The sequence below is a fragment of the Opisthocomus hoazin genome, chromosome 11 (assembly GCF_030867145.1).
Source record: "Opisthocomus hoazin isolate bOpiHoa1 chromosome 11, bOpiHoa1.hap1, whole genome shotgun sequence".
Classification (NCBI taxonomy): Eukaryota; Metazoa; Chordata; class Aves; order Opisthocomiformes; family Opisthocomidae; genus Opisthocomus; species Opisthocomus hoazin.
Genome location: NC_134424.1, coordinates 2,460,875 through 2,481,720, shown reverse-complemented (window position 1 = coordinate 2,481,720; position 20,846 = coordinate 2,460,875). Strand labels below are relative to the sequence as shown.

The window sequence follows — 20,846 nt, the reverse complement described above, 5'->3', positions numbered from 1 at the left end:
AAGTTCAACCAAGGCAAGAAAGGCTTAAAGGTCAGCCTGGAGGGCATAAATTGGGGTTCTGTAAATGACACTGGGGGATCAGAGCAAGGAGAGATTTAGAGAAGCCCGAGGAAGCTAATCTGCTGCAGATGGCCGGGATGTCACACGCACGGGCAGGACCTTCAGCGTGGAAGTACCGGCAGCACCTCCACGGCGTGGGATCTGATGGGAAGCTCCCTTGGCAGCAGCCAGCGCTCGCGTGCAGAGCTGGCACCGGAGACGGGGCATGAACAGCCCCCAGCACTGCGCTGCTTGGCAAAGCAACCCGGCACTGGGGAGAAAAAAAACTTTAAGCAGTAATAGACCTGCTAGGGTACTGTTCTTCGCTCTGACATTCCTCTGGCTGTTGGCAAATTAACCAAGACTGGGTACGTGTTTAGCGGATTAAACTTTATTCAGTGTTTTCCACTCCAGTGCACCCTCCCCTCGCTGCAGGGACCGGGCTGAGCCGTCGCCAGGTCCGCTCGCCATTGCTCTCGGTGGGATGGCCTGGGGCTTTTGCTGTGCGTGTTTGTTTTTAAACGTGCAGAGGCAGCGTTCTTCAGATAACAAACCCCAAACGAAGCCAGCAGAGACTTCAACCAGAGCAAGGTGGAGAGGAGGAACTTCTGCCCCACGTGGGAAGCACACGCGGGTCTCGCAGACCGCCGCGTCCCGGCCAGCCTCGTGGCAGCACCCCCGTAAGCCATTTCAGGGGTACGCAGAAATAGATTTTGAGGCCCTACCAACCACTCTTCCCCCGGAAATCACCGAGAGATTTGGAATACATCCGCTCGCCAATTCAGCGGTCCCACCAGCCAGGCGGCCGGCAGCAGCACACGACCAGCCTTTCCCCGATGCAGGTGACGCCGGCGATGCCCCTGCATCGTGCCAGGGCACGCACATGGTGGTCTGGAGCACCGCTCTAATTAAGCTCCAAGCTGGTAAATGACCTGCCCCCCATTAGCAGCCGGCTGGGGTGCCCAGGCTGACCCTACACCCAAAGAACCGTGTTCACACAGGCTCTGCTTTTCCCACTCCTCTCCCTACTCAGTGCGTGTCGCGCACAGCACGCCTGGTGCCGGGCTGCACCGAGGAGCAAAGGACCTGTGCAGCGCTGTACGTCCACACCAAGACTCAGCGCTTCTGCAGACCTGGAAATGCTGAAGGAGCGGGAGCACCAGCGCCCGCGTCTCAAAGGGATGCACGCCACGGAGACGCGCTGGTCCCAGACCCGTCTGCTGGCACAGACCAAAGGATTCCCATTTTTCTACACACTGCTGAGAACTCTACGTGCACGTTCTGAAACTTCAAAGTCATAGAATCATAGAATGGTTTGGGTTGGAAGGGACCTTAAAGATCATCTCGTTCCAACCCCCCTGCCATCAGCAGGGACATCTTCCACCAGACCAGGGTGCTCAGAGCTTCATCCAACCTGGCCTTGAACCCTGCCAGGGAGGGGGCAGCCACAGCTTCTCTGGGCAACCTGGGCCAGGGCGTCACCACCCTCATGGGGAAGAATTTCTTCCTAATATCTCGTCTAAATCTGCCCTCTTTGAGTTTAGAGCCGTTCCCCCTTGTCCTATCACTACACACCCTTGTGCAAAGCCCCTCTCCATCCTTCCTGTCGGCCCCTCCAGGCACTGGCAGCTGCTCTAAGGTCACCCCGGAGCCTTCTCTTCTCCAGGCTGAACAGCCCCAGCTCCCTCAGCCTGTCCTCGTAGGAGAGGTGCTCCAGGCCTCGGATCATCTTTGTGACCTCCTCTGGCACCGTTCATCCTCAGCCACAAGGAAGCAGAACCCTCCTGCTCCCGACAGCGCAGCCTGGCCCTTGCCGCTCCCCTCAACGACAGCGAAAAGCCTGTGCCATCTCCCAAAGCTGCACGAATTCACATCGCTTTTTCTTTAGAGGGGATCAGTATTGGCAGTCTGTCCCCAACCACTGCTTCAGCTCAGCCTCTTCCAGTGCCTCCGCCTCACGCTGTCAGCAGGGAGCGAGGCTATCGGAATCGACAACTGAACTTTCTGTGCTGCAAAGACTTACACATTTTAAGAGGTTTAAATAAAAACTATCCCCCTTCTCTCACAGAGAGGTAGATACATTAGAAATCGTTCTTCTCAGTAGGCAAGGCTTGCAGGGGGACACTGCTCCCATCAAACACCTTAGCACTGAAGCAATTTGTTGTTTGACCTACAGAGAGCTGCACGTGCCATGCTGAGAAACACAGACGAGTCAGGAGATGACAGATCTGCTCCGTTTCTTGGCAGCCTAACACAGATGCTACGTATCTCGGTTTTCTTCCCTGCTGAGGGGAAAAAGAGCCCAGGAAGCTGCTGCAGAGCAGGCTCCTGGCACCATCGGGTTCCCCGCTCCGAAGCTGCGAGCACCCCTGGAAACGCCGTCTGCGCAGGACGAGCCGGCTGCTCTGCCCGCAGGCTGGTCCCAGGTGCTTCGAGGCCGAAAAGGAGGGCGCACCAAAAAGCAGCTACGGCCTGGCTAGAATTAGAGGTGGCTCCCTTAGCCCTCTCCAAACCATGGCTGTCCAGACGATGCCCCACGGCAGAATTTCCTCCTCCAACATTCCACCAGAAAAACAGCGCGCAGAGGTGCACTGGGCATCCAAAGATAAACAGCCGGGCTGAGAACAGGGAAAAGGGTTTTTTCCTTCACTTCCCTCACCTCTAAATATTTCAGCTGAATTCATGGTGCCTGCGATGTAGAACTCCACGAGTATTGACATTAGCTCTCGTTTCGAGAGCTGGTATCAAAGGGAATCAGCTCTGCTCTGGAAGCTCTGGCAGCAGCTCGCTGTGTTTGAGCAGTTATGAGGCAGCCAGAAAGCAGGAAAAAAACATAGAAAACATGATCAAGATATTGGGAATTCAAACAGCCGAAGGGCAGATCACACCGTGGAACTACTCTAATATAACAGCACCCATATTACCGAAACGTAACGCTGTGCTCAAGGCCTCAATAATAACAAAACCCCCTCGACACACAGCAAAACGCAACAGAAATCGTCTATCACAGGGGAGTTCATTCAATTATTCTTCTTCATCAGCCAAACTCTTCTCAGCTCTGAACGGACCGACAGGGGTGTAAGTGGCAGTCACAGGCTGGGCCACCCGCCCACGTTTCCCGGGGCAGAGCCTTCAGGAGGGTTGTTGGCTTTAATAAACTTGTTGAAAAGCAGCACACCCAGCCGAAAAACTCCACAGCTCCTGGAGAGTTCCTTCATGGAGGAGCCAAAACCCATTTGTTTCGCTTCCCTCCTTTTCCATACCTGGAAATTTTGAATTTGCATGAATGTCTATTTTCTCTTTTTCCCTCTTACTATTTTTATATCTATAATTGCCCTTTTCATGCTTTGAGCTAGAAAAGACTTTTAACAAAAGCTGTCATGTTTTGGGCCATGGAATCACAATCTTTTTAATCATCTAATAAGACACTTTGTAAGAGACTTCCAACTCCCATTCACATGTTTACCTCTACAGTTATTGTCTCGGTCAATTTTGCTCGCAATTTTCCTCATCTTTGGGAAGTTAGCCATTTTGAAGCACTAAAATATATATAAAACCACGTGGGACTACTCAATTACTATATACAATTTACTGCAGCTCCTTAAGATTCACACTTTCCCTCTTCACGTCTAAATGCTTAGCAGTTCATTTTCTCCTTTGAAAAAAATTCCCCAAATTCTTCTGTTTCTAACCTTCTGAAAATTTTTTAAAAAAGAGCAGGTCACTCCCGAGGCCAAGGGGAAGCACTCAAGCAAACTCCACATCCCAGGGCAGGTGACAGCACATTTCTAGGCTTGCTCTATGCCTTTATGACCACCCTTCACTTCAGCCAACTCACCACAGCAAGGAGAAAAGCAGCTTTCTTTCACGCCTGTTGCCGCGTTTCTGGACAGAACCTGCTGAGCTACGGGCAGTAACGATTGCCCCCGCAGCGTGCCTTGATTGGGTTTTGACAGTGTGGCAGGATCCAGCCCAGGAGCCCCAGTCCTGCGTGGTTCGAGGTGGCTGCTGTTCGTCATGTGGTGATGGGTTGATGGTGGGACTTTATGATCTTAGAGGGTCTTTCCCAACCTAAATGATTCCATGATCAGCCAATGAGTATGGTAGGGGTTGGAAGGGACCTCTGTGGGTCATCTAATATATAAAATTTAAAATAACCTGCTGGACAAATACTAAAAGAGCTGAAATCCATAACCAGTGTGCTGAGACATCAGGCTGTTAAGCCACGGTGAAAGGAAAAGCGAGAGCGGTGGCAGAGACCCAGCAGACAACATATTGTATCTACCACTCGCTTTACAACTCCAGACACAATGTGCTGGTCTAATCTCCACATCCTGAAGATTCCAACACATCTGAGCACCTCAGTGCAGGGCCAGACAGCCAGCTGAGCAATGAAGTCTCGTGGTGAGGCATTTCTTGTTGACCTTAAGCAATCAGCTTGTGGCCTGAGCCATGAGCTTCATTAGCGTGGTTGCAGAACTCCCTTTCTTAATGTTAGCAATTAATTCATCCCAGGTTCCAATGCTGTCTCTACCTCACAGCCCACATCTCCATCTCGTGCTGCTCCAGTCTCAGGGGCACAGAGCTGTGCCCACGACCACGTCCACAGCCATGAGAAGCCCAGAGCAATTTAACAGAAGGGAAGCAATGTCTAAGCGAGGTGGCTGGGTGTCCGAGAGGGATCAGGCTGGGAGCAGACGTACCCAACCACCTTGTTAGAAAAGCCAGGCCATTCCTAACACTCACAAAATGCTCTGTGCCGCTTCAAAACTCCTCGCTAGGAAAAAACGGCTGGAAACACAATTACTTTTTTGTCACTTAGTTTTAAAAATACTTCTCCAGGAGTTCCTCGCAGGCTCATGAGAACGCTTGTTTGTCAGGTTATGCAATACATAACATATGGCAACACGAGTGCCGTGCTGCTAGAGAGCCTGTCCGCAGACGTGGATTTGGGCCTTCAGGAACGTGGCGTAAGGCAGTGCTGGAGCTGGGTCTGGCCCCCACCTGCAAGCCTTTCTCCAGAAGACCTGCAGGAGCAGCCCCCAGAATGTCGGAACAGCCATGCTGTAAATTACTCAGGTTTCCAACTTCAGTAGTGATGACCCAGCAAAAATCAATGTCATATGAATGCAAATGTAAAGCTACACCTATCAGCAAGCATTAAAACCCAAGCTATGTTTGTAGCTCCCAATTTCACTTAATAACATCGTCCCAGAGGGCTGTCGGCTGTCATCTGCTACGGGACGGCGCGCTGGGCAGGTTGCTCTGCATCAGCAGGACTGGTGGGATCTGAAACTCGGTGTCACATCCAAGATCATGCTACAGGTGGAAGCAATGGATTTATTCATTGGGTTTCTGGTTGCCCCTTTTTTTTGTTTTTCCATTTGCCAGGCTGCAAACATTGTTTCGGCAGACACCTAACGTACCCACTGAGCCACAGTACTGAACACGAAGGTCTGACACACCAACGGCAGGAGGAAGCACGGAGGCCTTGAGAACCTCCTTCAGAGCCCCCACCCTGCCCTTCCACCCCTCCCACCCGCAGCGGCGCGATGGCCCCTTCCTCCTCACAAGAGCGATGGGGACAGGAGAACCCATGCTCAGGAAGTGCCCAACGCTGCTGTCACACCGGCAGCCCCTGCGCCCACCGACACCGAGCCACCACGGCCACGGCGAATACGTTGCGCCAGGCAATTTGACGGGTATGTTTCCAGAAATGGCATCGCAATCCAAACGCTGCTTGGACTCCCTCCGAATAGCAAAAAGCTATCAGAATAAATGAAAAGGCAGTGCAGTCTTGGAGAGGGTGAAAAAAGAGGAAGAAAAAAAAAATGGGAGAAAAATTAAGTAATGGTCACTTAATTCCTTAACTTCAATGTTCCCAGCTTTAATTAGGATCCGGGGAAATCAAATGGTATAAGCCCATCAGCTTACAGGCTCCAGAAAGATGAAAACCTTCAAAAATTACATAAATGATAAATCCCCAGGCTTCCAGCATTTTATCGAGTTCCTCCCCACAGATTTCAGTATACGCCAGTACTGCAGGCGTAAAATTTGTTCTGAAACACGTTTTGCAGGAAGTTCCGTTAATTCATTTAACCGTTTAATCCATCAGGGAAGCACGGTTATTTATAACAAAGGGCATTCCCTGCTCCAAGCGGCATTCCACGCGGCGTTCCCCGGCAGCAGTGCGGCCGTGGGCGAGGAAGGGGCAGGTTCGGGTCTCGGCGCAGAGCTGCCCTGCTCGCCTGGCAGCCAGGCTGCACGGGGCCGAACCCGGCGGGACCGCAGCCGCGCGTCGCGGAGCTGCCCACCGCGCCGGGAGCCGGCAGGGTCAACAGTCAGGTTGGTACTGCAGATCCCGGAGAACAGGGATGGCAAGCCAGAGCTGGCAAAAATCTGTGCTGGAAGAAAGTGGGTTCCTCTCGTTTAAAAAGCACTGATTTGTAAGGTTTGGGGGATGAATGTGTATCAATGCTAACGGCATCTCCTGCAGAAGTATTCTCCCTCATTTCAAAACAGTGTTCGCAAAACAAATCCCAGTTCCTTCTCAAAATTATCTTTTTTTTTTTTTCTAATTCATTTAGTATTTTGCGTCCCTGATGCCTTCATCCTCAGCATTCACAGGAGCCGTCCACAGCACGCACCACGTCACAGAATAGAATCATTCAGGCTGGAAAAGACCTCTAAGATCATCAAGTCCAACCGTCACCCCAACACCCCCACGCCTGCTAAACCATGTCCCCAAGTGCCACATCCACACGGGTTTTGAACCCCTCCAGGGATGGGGACTCCCCCACTGCCCTGGGCAGCCTGGTCCAAGGCCTGACCACTCTTGCAGTAGAGAAATTTTTCCTAACATATCTAAACCTCCCGTGACACAACTTGCGGCCATTTCCTCTCATCGTGTCGTTACTTGGCAGAAGAGACCAATCCCCCCCTCACTACACCCTCCTCTCAGGGAGCTGTAGAGAGCAAGAAGGTCCCCCCTCAGCCTCCTCTTCTCCAGACTGAACAGCCCCAGCTCCCTCAGCCATTCCTCTTAAGACTTGTTCTCCAGACCCCTCACCAGCCTCATTGCCCTTCTCTGGAGCTTCTTATAGTCCTGCTTGTACTGAGGGGCCCAAAACTGAACACAGCACTTGAGGTGCAGCCTCACCCGTGCCCAGTACAGGGGCACGATCCCTGCCCTGCTTCTGCTGCCCCCACTATTCCTGATACCAGCCAGGATGCCACTGGCCTTCTTGGCCACCTGGGCACACTGCCGGCTCACGTCACATCAGACCATGTCACCGCGAGACACAACATGCCACATTTTGGGACAATATCCCTGTCCCAACCTCTGCATTTCTTGCTGGGTGGCATGGCTGCAGTGGCCAAGCATCCCGGACACATGGTGGCTGCAGAAAAGCCCCCAGAGACCATTTGGCCACCCAAGTCCTCTTCTTGGAAACATCTATTGGGCAGTAAATGTGGAGATTTAGAAGGAAAAGGCTTCAGAACCGCAACACAAGGGCTGTTCTGCTCCTCCTCAGGACCTTTGGCCACCTCTTCGATCTACACCTGCACGCTGCCGAGCACAGAGGCTGAGAGTCACGACCAGCACTCCCAGGTCCCTCGGCCAGAGACACCAACCACCCCACCGAATGATTAATGGCGTTCAGCCATGTCTGAGACTTCTGCTTCAACAGGCCCCAGCAGGCTCCTGACACCGCTGCACCCCAGCTCGGCACAGCAGTGACAGCCCTCGGGTCCCAGCCCCGAGGTGATTTTTATTTCTGCACAATCTTCGCTCTCTCTTCACATAAATACACACGTTTAAAGCTTTTGCAGTGGAAGAAAGAAGTTTCAAAGCTCTGCCTAGGTATGCCCCAGAGGCTGATCCCCACCTTTTCCTCAGACAAAATTTAATTAAATTCTAAAATATTGAGACTGAAGTTAATCCTGTGTTTTGTTAGGTCCCGAGACATGATTTTTGAAAGACTTAACACTGGTAATATTTCTTCCTTTTTTATTAATTTTATTTTAATTCAAGCCTTTCACTTGAAAAAAAGAATAAGAGAGAGAAAAAGCCTGTTTTCATCCAATATTATACCTTCTATTTCACTCTGTTTAAACACCCCCAGAAATGTGTGGTGATATGATCAAACTGACACATTTCATTTCTTTTTCAATTTTGTGTTAAATCTACCACAAAAAGACTGACCTTACTGACACGAGCTGAAAGCTGAGCCTCGGCCAGCAGGAATTCATCCCCACCACTTCACAGCCGCCATGGCTCTCGCCACAGGCCCAGCACACCCTCACATTCCGAAGCGTCGGCTGGATCACCCGCTGCAAGACGCCAAACGTTACACCTTGATGCTGTTTTATGGTCTGTGGGGAAATCACCTTGGTTGACTTTTTCACCTTCCTACTGAACAGATGTCTGTAACAAAGCCACACAAAATGGCTCCTTTGCCAGCACGCCATCTTCAACGTGCTTCAACCCACCCGCAGCGAGCGGTGGGAGGGAACTTGTACTGCGCGGCTTCGGGTGATGAGCAGAGTCTTCCTCAGCCTTTCAGCTGCCTGGCACTTCATCAGGACAACCAAGCGACCGCCCAAGCCTCCAGACCCTGTCCCTCTGCAGAACACGGGCTCTGCTGGACATGGTCATCTCCAGAGCTAGATACTACTGCGAATACTCACCTCTTCTGCTCCAAGCGTGGGGCTCTCCTCGGCTTACCGCCTTCCAGGAAGGCACCGGGAAGCAGGCACGTCCACAAACAGTGTGAACACCAGCAAAACGCCCCACACAGCGCAACGGAGAGGATGGCAAGCGTGGCAAACTTCCTATTACTAGGACAGGCGCTGTTATTTAGCTTTTCTCTAAATCCACTACGCTTGCCGAGGCTCCGCTGGAATTCTGCGTTTTCTTTAAACCTGTCACTTTTCAACCTGCACTCAAAAAAATTAAAGGAAAATTTGAGGTGACTCATAGCTACAGCACGAGGTATGCATTCATATTTTCCTTCCAAGGCTAGAAAATCCCCTTTTCCTTCCTTCCGAGAGGCTCTGTGCTTCCCGGCTGTCCGAGGGAATTCCCGCAGGGAAGCGCCAAGCACTCGTCGCACGCTAAGTGCCGGCCCACAAAGCAAGGGCCGCGCCGTGGCTAACGAGCGCTCGCAATCAAAGCAAGGTTAATGCTTTCTTCAAGATCCAGACTTGTTCATCTCGACAACACACCTTTATTGTCCCTAGGCAGTGTTTTTTTAAAATGAGACTCTTCAGTCATGGTTTCTAAATATCGAGGCATTTCCTAACCATTTTTCCTAAGAGCCGGCGTTCGCCACGCGTCACAGAGCATCCCTGAAGCACCTGCTTGCTGCTGGTAAGCCAGCTGCAGGTTTGAAGATCCTCAGTTCCCCATACATCAGAACAAGTTTTTCTCAATTTTTTTTTTTTTTAAAAACGGAATTTAATTAAATATTGAGTAAAGTGCCACAGCAATCCATCCTGCGCTTTCGAAGGAGAAATTCGGTGATGCACAATTATTTTGTTCACTGGGACAAGCAAGAGTCAATTTTTAATGTGCCATGAAGGATTTATAAATAATATATCTTGCAGGAGAAATAAATATGAGCAGACATCTTCATTTCTCTGGGACGATTCGGTGTCTGTCTTTGCAGATCTCAACTTCTTTAATCATGCAGACAGAACAGCAAGAGCAGAGGAAGAGCTAAAAGTATTTCGAGGCTCCGCGTGGGTACGTCGTGCCGGGACGGACGGTAGGCACCTCGGTGACTCCAGCTAACACCAAGATGCACGAACTGTCACAGGGACAGAGACAGAACTGGAGGAGGGAAGGCAGACACAGGGCGATGGATGTGCTGCAAACCCTAGGCGTGGGGTTAAACAGCTGTACGAACGAGAACCAGGAGTGGGAACGGACGGGTGGGATTTCTCAGCGTAAGGGAAGCCAGACCCACCCAGAACCACTGCCAGAACCGAGGTTAATTAGCGCCATTTAATTCTCTCGTATATATCGAAAAGTTTTTATTATAAAACAGAATGAATAACAACTGTGTGCTTACACAGGAAATTATAGGGAATTAATGCAAATCTGTAATTTGCTCAAGGGGCTCTAAACACATCATAAGCTTGGAGAGTACAATTCAAAAGATTTACGGACGGCTGCAAAGCCTCACGAGGGAGTTTAGCTGCAGGTTCCCCCGTCATCTCTCATGCTGGTAATTTACACAATAAACTCTAATATTAAAGAGTAATTCCACGGGTGGTAAGAAAACATGCTAACTTTCAAGTTTCTAATGATTATTCCCTCCCTTTGAACACACAGAAGCAAACGCAAGGAAATACCCTTTACAGTTCTAGCGCATTTCCCAGTGCTTTGGCAGGCCCAGCAAAGCTCTCTGGAAATCAGTTCCTGCCCAGAAACAGCCTTTGTCCATCGAAACTCTTCCCCGTATCCCGATGAGTGGATCTGCTCCAGACAGAGAACAAACCGGCTTCCTCTAGATCCGAGAGCTGAGTCAGCACAACTCCCTTGTCAGGAGAAACCCCCTACGGTCACAAACACACTGCACCTGGGCAGACACGGCTGCATGCTGCAAATGAAGTGGTACCTAATCACAGAATCACAGAATGGTCGGGGTTGGCAGGGACCTCTGGGGTCACCCAGCCCAACCCCCTGCCCAAGCAGGGTCACCCAGAGCAGGCTGCACAGCACCGCGTCCAGGCGGGGCTGGAATATCTCCAGAGAAGGAGACTCCACAGCCTCCCTGGGCAGCCTGGGCCAGGGCTCCATCACCCTCAGAGGGAAGAAGTTCTTCCTCGGGTTCAGCTGGAGCTTCCTCTGCTTCAGTTTGTGCCCATTGCCCCTTGTCCTGTCACTGGGCACCACTGGAAAGAGTCTGGCCCCATCCTCCTGACCCCCACCCTGCAGATATTTGTAAGCATTTATTAGGTCCCCTCGCAGCCTTCTCTTCTCCAGGCTGAACAAGCCCAGCTCCCTCAGCCTCTCCTCATTGGAGAGATGCTCCAGTCCCCTCCTCATCCTCGTAGCCCTCTGCTGGACTCTCTCCAGTAGCTCCTCATCTTTCTTGAGCTGGGGAGCCCAGCACTGGACACAGCACTGCAGATGGGGCCTCACTAGGGCAGAGCAGAGGGGGAGGAGAACCTCCCTCGACCTGCTGGCCACACTCCTCTTAATGCACCCCAGGATCCCACTGGCCTTCTGGGCAGCCAGGGCACACTGCTGGCTCATGGTCACCCTGTCATCCCCCAGCACACCCAGGTCCCTCTCCACAGAGCTGCTCTCCAGTAGGTCTGCCCCATATATACACCTCACACCTGAATAACAGCCTGCAGTGGCTTCTGCAATAGCTACGTCACCAACCCAAAGCACCATTCCCATGTCCCTCCAGCCCGTCCTGGCTCTCGGAGGGGACCCAGCTTACCCACGGCAGAGCTGAACAGGAAGCGTTTGCTGAAGCAAGATCCCAAACGAGCTCCTGCACCACATCCAGCTCCAGCACAGCTCGGGCTCCAGCCCCGTGGCAATTCCACGCCTGTGCCGGGGAAGGTCTTGCAGAAACATGACCAGCAGCTTCCCATTTCAGACTCGTAGGATCAAAAAGCTGCTTTCCAGATGACCATACGCCGGCATAAATCTGCGCTCCCCTTAAGGGGCCGGCAGAATGTACTGCATACGGAAAATTGCTCTATAAAGTCAGCAGGTTTTGAACCATTAGCAGCTTTCAGCTGGCGCTGGCAGGACATGATTATCAAGATGTTTACTATGGACTTGTGGTTTAATAAATGGGATCTTACAGCTCTAACCAGAAAGGAGAAATAGGAGAGATGGGCAGGGGAGACAGCTTGGTGATGACAAATGAGCAATAATGCCAGAATTTAAACAGCTACTGTTTTTCTTTTTCTTGGTCCTTTTTAAAATTATTATTATTTTGCTATAAGAAAAACTAGCCCAGCTTTTAGAACTGTTGTGGCGTGAAATCTCATTTGCAGGGCATCACCGAGAGGAGCTGATCCGCAGCCTCACAGAGCAAGGAAGGCTGATGGGGCCAGATTCTGCACTCCACGCTTGTGCAAGTTCGCTATTAAAAAAAAAAAGGATTTTTTTTTTTTTCTGAATAAGCCCAGAAATGCAGAACCTCCAGCATGCAACAATGATAGCTTTGACACTGCCTTTATATAGGTCATGTTATAAAGGAAGTCATGTTCCACTCCTCATGCTATGAAAACACAGCATTTTTTTCTGCCACACTGCAATAACTTCTGAAGAAATGAATGGCATCCCCTCTTCGCTCCCAGCAGGCCTGCGAGGCACCGATTCCAGATCAGCTGTCAGAAGGAAACCTGATTTCTTAAAAGTAATGATGCTTTCCCGAGCTATCCGTGTAGGTAAGCACCTCTGCAATGGAGGTTTGCAAAGCCGCAGCCAGAAATGCCCGGCCTCAGCACAGAAACTATTTACCAGGCCACAGATCGTGCTGTAGTCGCATTCTGTTTCCGCTCCTTCCTCTCAACAACTAAATCTAATCAAAAATACCTGCTGCCCAGGGTAAGAGGGGCAGAGGAGGGGTGCGATTTTTGATTTTAGTGTCTTAGCTAGGCTTTAACTAGCAGTGGGTAAGGTTACACAAGTGTTTAAACGCAAGCTGTGCTGAAGTCTAAAATTACCTGGAGCAACTTCCATCTGGTGTGACTGTCAGCTGATGAGATCGCTTTGGATTCCTGTAGTTTTGAGAATCCCAGCATGGTCGGGGCTGGCAGGGACCTCTGTGGGTCACCCAGCCCAACCCCCTGCCCAAGCAGGGTCACCCAGAGCAGGCTGCACAGCACCGCGGCCAGGCGGGGCTGGAATATCTCCAGAGAAGGAGACTCCACAGCCTCCCTGGGCAGCCTGGGCCAGGGCTCCGTCACCCTCAGAGGGAAGAAGTTTTTCCTCGGGTTCAGCTGGAGCTTCCTCTGCTTCAGTTTGTGCCCATTGCCCCTTGTCCTGTCACTGGGCACCACTGAAAAGAGCTTGGCCCCGTCCTCCTGACACCCACCCTGCAGATATTTGAAAGCATATATAGGTCCCCTCTCAGCCTTCTCTTCTTCAGGTTGAACAAGCCCAGCTCCCACAGCCTCTCCTCGTAGGAGAGATGCTCCTGTGCCCTCCTCATCCTCTTAGCCCTCCGCTGGACTCTCCAGTAGCTCCTCATCTTTCTTGACCTGGGGAACCCAGAGCAGGAGCTGGGTGGGAGTACAGCCAGGCAGCCAGCCAAGCTGGGCAATGGACACACTCCATGCCATGGACACCAGGGTCAGCTTCAGAACAGGGGTCAGCCGGGGGAGCAGGGATCTGCAAGTTCCACAAGTTCTGCGACCACTGCTCGAGGACAGGCTGCACTATCGGTCACCGGGCGGTGAGAAATATTGGATTGCCTATCGCTTGTTTTACATATTCTTTATTAGTATTATTCATTCCTTTGTTGTCTTGTTAAACCGCCTTTATCTCAGACCACAGGTTTTACTTTTCATCCATCCTCCTCCCCGTCCCACCGGGGCGGCGGGGAGGAGCGAGCGGCCGTCTGGTGCTTGGCTGCGGGTCAAACCACGCCGACGCTTCAGCGGAGCTCCAAGAGCAATGCAGCACCACAGTGATTTATTGCCTAAGGGCTCACTGATGGTTAAATTTTTATAAGCCACAATATGGCAGGCCCCAAGCTCCCGCGAAATTATCAGCTACAAAAGTAATGACTAAGCTCGCGAATAATTTAGACACGAAATGAATCAATTCTGCCCTACATAATAACGCTCAGACCTCAGCTGGCAGCACCAAGACCGCGTGTTCGTCGCTACTCCAAATCGCCCATCACTGGAGACCCACCAGCCAAAAGCAGTTCATTAATTTTACTGGCATTTACTAGATGCTTTCTTAAGCCAATCTGGGACACCACCATAGAAGAACTTCCATGGATTTCTCAGAAAACACACAGGCCTGGGTTTTTAATGCCTCTCCTGTTCTGGGACGCTGGCTTCAGGAGAGCATCGCCTCTGCCCATCCGGCCCTGCAGCAGAGAAGCTCTCGGCCTAGGAGGTGCCCACGCTCCGTAGCCAGCGTCCGCACGGCGCTGAGCGGGAGCGGCACCGCTTCACGCTGCGTTTCGCCAGCATCCCCCCGGGAGGCCGGCAGCGGGGCCGTGTCGCAGCCGAGAGCTCAACCGAGGGGAAGCGCCTGCTGCGCGTGTAAACGTGTGCCGAGAAGGACTTCTGTCCCACAGCACCCGTTGTTAGCACACGAGAGAACTGCATGTGGAGAGAAAGATGCTGTTTTTTGTGTTTCACTGATAAAAAATGGAAGCGCAACGAGCCTCAGCGACTTGCTCCAAGTCTCGCTGGGGGACAGGGGAAGAGCTGTGAGTTCAGCCCAGCTCTGCGACGCGGGAGCAGCCCTTGTTCTGGTCCCTCCTCGCCCCACGAGCAACGCCTTGGGCTATTCAGAGACATCTGTCCTTGTCACCATTGGACATTCAAGCGATTTCAAAGCACGGGAGCTCACACCACCCAGACCAAAACACCGATCCTGCGAGACACAGGGAACGAACAACACGAACCGCAGCAAAACCCCAGCTTTTTAGTCTGAAGACGCAACATCCGAGCGTTCCCAGGACGGCTCCACGGGGAAGCAGAGCTCTCCGAGGCTGCACGGGGCCCCCCGATCGCACGGGGCCGCCGAGGCCAGCCTCGGCACGCAGGCTGCATGCTAAGCAGCGCTGATAAGGCGATCGACTTCCCCATCTTGGGAGAATATCAATATCTGTCCTTCAGGGAAAAAAAAGTGAATGATCACTCTTTGCCTGATGCCTGCATGATGAATTTGCAATGGAAAAGGCCCTTCAAGTAGAAGAATTGGCCTCAAGCGAGCCATTAATATTGGAGCGTTGCAGCTATGTCAGATGTTACAATATTTAAATGAATAGAATATTACTTTTTCTACTTAACCAAAATGATTATGTACACACAGAGCAGACTGCGACGTCACACATGGCGACAGGTCCCCGAGACCTCTCCAAAGCGGCTGCTGCAGCCCGCGCAGGCACAGCCCCACCGCCCCCACCAGCCGCTCGCTGCCCGGGCGGGCAGAGGCAGACAAGGAGCTACAGGCCCCCGCAGCGCAGGGCTTTCACTTGAAATCCAGCTGAGGATTTTAACGCCCCTTTAAGGGGTTATTAAAACAGAAAATTGTAATGATCTGACAACGTCACTGCAGAATAACCCTTTGTCTGCATGAAATGCTTGGTAGCAACATGCTTCTCTGCTGGCACACCAATGTGTGGGTCCCTGCGAAAGTCTTCCAGAGCAGCACAAGTTTGGTGACGCTGGGTTACCTATCGCTTCTTGGCATCTGCTAGAGGAACGAGTGGAAGCTCTGCAGATGTCTGAAGCACATTATTAATAGCATAACAACACAGAGGCTGCAAGCAGCACAGCAGATTCCCTGTAGCTATTTTTAATGCCACACTCCTGCTTTTCTAGGCATCCCTTTCACTGCCAGAAAAAACCCAAACTTATTTTGCTTATTATCAGCAAAATCACACAGTGAAATTACAGTAACCTTCAGCCACCAGAAGTCTTTCTTAAAGCACCTGATCAGTTACCTGCTTTTGAAGAGCCAGCACCTCCACACGCAGAGGAAGGACAAAGGAGCTCTACAACATCTCTCAGCTGCATCAACACTTGGCCAGACACCAGCAGATATATCAAGGGCAAGCACCCTCCCACACCCAGCTGAAGCTGAGGATGAAGAAAAAGTGGTAACTCAGCCCAGATGTGCGTCTCAGCCAGGCCACCGAGCTGTGGATGGGAGCTGCCCTTGTGACTTGTGTGGCTTCAAGCTGAAAGATGGGAGATTCAGACGAGATATCAGGAGGAAATTCTTCACTCTGAGGGTGGTGAGGCCCTGGCCCAGGCTGCCCAGAGAAGCTGTGGCTGCCCCCTCCCTGGCAGGGTTCAAGGCCAGGTTAGATGGGGCTTGGAGCACCCTGGGCTGGTGGAAGATGTCCCTGCTCATGGCAGGGGGGTTAGAACCAGATGATCTATAAGGTCCCTCCCAACCCAAACCATTGTGTGATTCCATGACTCAGCCTAGGCAGCATTAAGGGTTTGCTTAATGTGGGCCAGATGCGAGCAGTCAAGGAACCAGCCCAGCCTTCAGCCGACTTGGGGCTCCAGGCTGAAGAATACCCGACCAGGACTGCAGCCTGAGGACCTGGGAGGAAACCTCACAGACATCACCAGTGTAGATGCCCGCGGGGCCATTTTCACAAACAGCATTTAAACACACCTAGGCTACCCATCGTCTAAAAACCCTGCATTCACCCCACCAAGCTGAGTCGCAGAGAGCCAGGCACATTGCAGAAGCCAACACAACGCCAGGTACGATGTTGCTCACGTAGTCTTCAGGTGCAAAAATGGAAAATAAGCGAGTGTCACCACCCATCAGCCTCCCCAGCAGACGCAGGCATCTCACCTACCCCATACGGAGGGAAACCCTCCGTGACCCCCAGACTGAGGGGGACTTTGGGGGCAGGAGGTGGGTCTGGTTTTGCAGGAACATGGCCACCACCTGGCTCGAAGGAGGGCGTGAGCTGGGTCAGACTGACAGCAAACAGCTGGGATTTAATCCCAGGCTAAAAGGGACACCTGAGCACACACAGGGTAGCCCTGGGTAACGTTCAGGTTGACAATACTCTTCTTCATGATGGAGAAGTGCTTAATGACACCTTATGGTATCGTTTCTCGAAAAACTTTGATGCATCAAACATCCCGATGGGAATTGCCCAGCAAGAGGTATGAGCCTCTACTCACTAACAGGGAAGATGATTTGGGCTGGTAATCTTTAAATCCTTTTGTTTAAAGAACAGAATGTAAGAGATGTTTTGCTGCACTATAGTAACCACTGGTATTAACCATGATGTCAAGGAGAGTGACACAAAACACACGATTTCCCACAAGGAGCTCCTTTGACGTGGCACTCAGGATACGAACTCTGCTCTGCTCGAACACTGGCAGTGGAGTGCACACATGTAATTCAGGGTGGTTCTACGTTCTGCCCGACGAAAGGCAGTATGCAAAGCAGGCCCTGAGCAAGCCCAGCCTACATGAAAGTCGTAGTCCTTGGGCAAACTGGACCAAGCTGTTGTGGAGGAAGCCATAGCAGAGTCACCAGAAAGTTATTAGAATGCAAGTTCTAGATCCTAAAATAAGAATGTAAGAACAGCTCTGGTTAGACCAGTGGCCCATCCAGCACGCTCTTCTGGCTTTGGTGGTGGTAACAGAAGGGGCTATTTAAGGACAGCATGTGAGCCAGGTGCTTTTTTTATCATCCATACCTGGCGCAGAAACCAAGCAGGACATTGAGGGGCTGGAGCATGTCCAGAGAAGGGCAACAAGGCTGGTGAGGGGTCTGGAGAACAAATCTTATGAGGAGTGGCTGAGGGAGCTGGGGCTGTTCAGTCTGGAGAAGAGGAGGCTGAGGGGGGACCTTCTCACTCTCTACAACTACCTGAAAGGAGGGTGTAGTGAGGTGGGAGTTGGTATCTTCTCCCAAGTAACTAGTGACAGGACGAGAGGCAATGGCCTCAAGTTGCATCAGGGGAGGTTTAGAGTGGATATTAGGAAAAATTTCTTTACTGAAAGAGCAGTCAGGCCTTGGACCAGGCTGCCCACGACAGTGGGGGAGTCCCCATCCCGGGAGGGGTTCAAAAACCGTGCAGATGTGGCACTTCAGGGCATGGTTTAGCAGGCGTGGGGGTGTTGGGGTGATGGTTGGACTTGATGGTCTTAGAGGTCTTTTCCAACCTGAATGATTCTATGATTCTGTGATTCCAAGATCACTAAAACACCAACTCCACTCTGAAAAAAAATCTGTTGGGAGTGTTTTGCTTTGGACCAAACCAAACTGGCTTGGGAGAAACCAAATGAATGAAAGTTAGTGCTCGCTGGGTAAGAAATCCCGTGTACTTTAAAAGATGCTTTAAAAGGGTGACACCCTCCCAGCCCCCCCACCCGAGCTTTGCCCCACGCTCTGCCCCAGGCGCTCCCCCGAGGCCCCGACCCGCGGGCAGCGATGTCGCCTCGGCTGCAGCAGTGGCCCCCTGCCCACGGCTCTCCTATCCACGCATTCCTAAAGAAACGGGAAAACTGGAGAAAGCGTGGAAATCTGGCTGGGGGGTGCCGCTGTGCCTGGAGAGAGCATCTTCTGGGGGAGGACGGCAAAGCTGGGGTGCGGGCAGCCCGGCTCTGCGTGGAGAGGACGGGTCTTCCTGGAGAGAACGCCAAATGAGGCACTAACAGTAAATAATATCTGAATATATTATAAGATGGATAAAGTCAAACCAAAAATAAAGCATAAATACTTGTCAATGCTAGTAATTAACAAATCACGTTGGAAAGCAGAGCGTTGTCCATCTTTTGCAGACTCCAGATGAAAGCCAAATGCCTTCATTTAAGATCTGTCTTAGTCAAATACCAATTACTGCAGTCGATACAAGGGCAGGAGGCAGAAACGTACAGCCTGCGACACGGGCGAGGGCAGAGCAGACGATCAGACGGTCCTGTCCAGCCTTCAGCTCTGTCAACTGTGTATATAAAACCAGTTTTCATGCTCAGTTACCAGTGAAAGAGAATGGATATGCCATTCAGTTATTTGATATTCCTAAAGACAGAGATATTCAAGGAAAATTCATAAAAACCCATTATAACTCAGTGAAGAGACGCGGGGTCAAGGAAGCAACACAAGAATGCAATAAAATAAAGAATTAAATTATCGAAAGCAATTTCTACTTCTCAAGAACTGATGTAATGACAAAATCATAGGCATGCACCAGTATTACACAGAAGATAAAGACTCTGATAATACATCTTCATCTTTAATTTCTCTTAGATTTACTAATGTAAATGAGTAAATGCTTGGAATTTGGCCCAGATCAGCATTTCAAGCCAAGAGAACCTCAGGCTGTGGAGATCAGTGGCTCTCAGCTGTGAAGCGTGCATCCTCGAGGAGACGTGGAGCAGAAACCTCCCAGAAATTCCTTCCAGCCTCCATTCTCACACTTCTCCTGTTTCCTCCCTCTTTCTCCTTCTCTTTTGCATCCCCTGCACCCAACTGCAGAGCCCGTGATTGCTCTGAGGCACTGAGGATGAGCAGGAGCGAAGCTGCAGCACAGGAGGAGCCATGGGCAGGAGGAGCTTCATAGACTTGAACTTGGCTTAGGGCTCCTCTGCAGAAAGGGGCAATACAGGCAGGATTATCGCCCAGCCAGACAAGGCTCCTGGGGCCAGGATGTCTTCCAGAAGGAGAAAAGGTATAGAGTGAACTCTAAGGAGAAAACAGACTTAAAAGTGGGTTTGGGGTTTCAAAAAGAAGGAGTGGACTAGCTTGTTTTATCGGGTAAGATCTGAAAGGCTGCAGGGTTGTAGGGCTAAAATGTGTGCCGCTACTTGCCTTGACAAATGGTTCATATTTCCTTCTGAGCCGAGCTTATGCCAACAGTTCACGTACCATAGCGTTAGGCTTCAAAGCAAAGAGCAGGAAAAAATGGTTTTCTGGTGGTTCCTTGAAGACCTATAAAATGTGGGCCAAGATCCACCCATGAATCAAGTTCTTGCGCACTTTGTTCCTCTGAAAATTCATCTAACATCTGCACCAAATCTGGGCTTAAAAACAGCCGAGGGAGCCATAACTATCATTTGATAACTATTAGGCTTTTATCCGCGGCAGGGATTTAGAGGTTCAAGAGTAAAATGGGTTCCTGAGGATGCCAAGTCTGAACCCTAACTCGAAACCTAACCTTAGCCCTAAGGATAGCCCAGCAATTTCCAGCTCACATAAAATTCAGTGTAAGCCTTTTGTCTTTAGGGACACAAGATTTAATCTTAACCGAAGGCTCTCCATGCTTGGCCAAGGAGCTGGTCCCTAAGCCCGGAGCTGTGATGATCGTAGTCCCTCAGACAGCCACCCCACAGAGCCCAGCACAACCCGCTCGCCCACGCGGGCATCAGCCCTCACCCCACATCGCTGAACCCCCACCCAAACCCTCCATCTCCAGCCGTTTGATGTTGTTAGCAGAGGTCCAGCCCCCCTGAACCGCAGGGCTCCCCTCCAGCAGAGCTCTGCTGGTCGTCAGCGGGGTGCAGCCCTCGCCGTGCCCCGCTGCCGCGCCGGGAGCTGGAGGCACCCACCTCCTCCCGGTTCCTCACAGTCATAAACATTACCCATCTGCGTGTGTGATCTGTTCTACAAGAAACGCATGCGACTTCGCAGAGCACCCGTCCAGCAAACGCTTTCCGTGCCTTTGTGGTGTTTTTATAACTTGCTTCTCCACTGCCCTTCCAGTGCATCACCCCATATACAATGCCGAAACACCAGCCAAGGATACAACACTGAATCAGATGCTTCTACTACCCAAATGAATAATTTCAACATTAATTGAAAAATCTTTAAAGCAGTCATGAGACCAACATGCAGAGGATTATCAGATAAGGGAAAAGAAATTTAATGTGTGCAGCTAAAAGCGTTTTTTTTCCACGAGCCCCACATACTAAACTGAGTTTCTAAAGGTCATATATAGTAGGTATTTCTTATTTCAGGCACGGTGGAGATTACTTGTCATACTTAGATCTTGGTATCTAAAGCTAATTCATATAAATGCCGTTAGTTTTGGTCCTCTAACTAAATTAATCTGACTTGAAATTCAGTAATCAAACCTTTTTAATCAGATGTTAAAAGCTAAATA

General features: G+C 51.0%; 1 protein-coding gene and 1 non-coding gene across 2 annotated transcripts in view; both read right to left on the bottom strand.

Annotated features, from left to right (window-relative positions):
• The window catches only part of LOC142362677 (uncharacterized), a 220,464-nt gene that overhangs the window by 71,690 nt on the left and 127,928 nt on the right, over positions 1–20,846 (bottom strand). The gene's annotated exons all lie outside the window — the stretch shown is intronic.
• LOC142362770 (U7 small nuclear RNA) lies at positions 4,165–4,230 on the bottom strand. Its single transcript, XR_012765282.1, has one exon. It is a non-coding gene; the product is annotated as a U7 small nuclear RNA (small nuclear RNA).